The sequence below is a fragment of the Macadamia integrifolia genome, chromosome 1, assembly GCF_013358625.1.
Source record: "Macadamia integrifolia cultivar HAES 741 chromosome 1, SCU_Mint_v3, whole genome shotgun sequence".
Classification (NCBI taxonomy): Eukaryota; Viridiplantae; Streptophyta; class Magnoliopsida; order Proteales; family Proteaceae; genus Macadamia; species Macadamia integrifolia.
In genome coordinates, this window is record NC_056557.1 from 29,663,275 (window position 1) to 29,664,168 (window position 894).

Genomic DNA, 894 nt, shown 5'->3' on the forward strand with positions numbered 1-894 from the left:
TTTTTTTAAAAAGAAATAGAAGTTATTAATATTAAAAAGAGAGTTTGTAAATGTCTAACAGATCCAGGACAGCAGGTAAAGTAGCAACAACCTCATGAAGTGTTTGCTACTATGTCAATAAAAATTACATGTCAACAATGTAATAAGAATCCGCTATCAGATTGGTATGGCCAGTACTGAATTTTGGCTGATTCCGTATCGATCTGTATTAATGGATCCGCACGGTCCTAGGTGAAATGGTAAAAAATCTATTTTTTAAACTGAAATCAAGGGCAAATTCATTCAATTAATATGATCCAGATCGGTATCACATTTGTATCAGCCAATTAAGATTGATACAAAATTTTAAGTACCTGATTTCAACTGGGAAAAAAATACAAGCCTTTTTGAACTACTATAAAATAATAAGTTGGCTCAATTGGTTCCCAAAACTTATGAACTACAAAATTTGAAAAATAAAATTTGGACATTGTTGAAATTACAAGGATAATGAATATTTAGTATATGATAAGTTAAACGACTCATATGGATTGCAAAATTTGTCACATGGCATGGTCAATCCACACAATCATCCTCTTATCTAATTATATGATGAGAGAGATCATATTTATATCGAGAAGATACCAATCGAAGGGTGACACATGTTAAATGACCAAAAAATATAATGGTTAAAGAGGTTATATTATTGGAGTTAAGGACCAACCAAAGATTTGACTAAATAGTGTTATTTCTTAAGGTCCTCAGCATCAGACATATGAGTTAGTTTTCCCAAATACAGTCTATGCTAGAAATTTTACCTTCATTAGTTTTTCTACCTGAAAAAAATTGCTCTGACTAACTTTTAGAGTCACTGAGTCAACTCTGGATTTCAACATTTAGTATTTAACTTTTTTT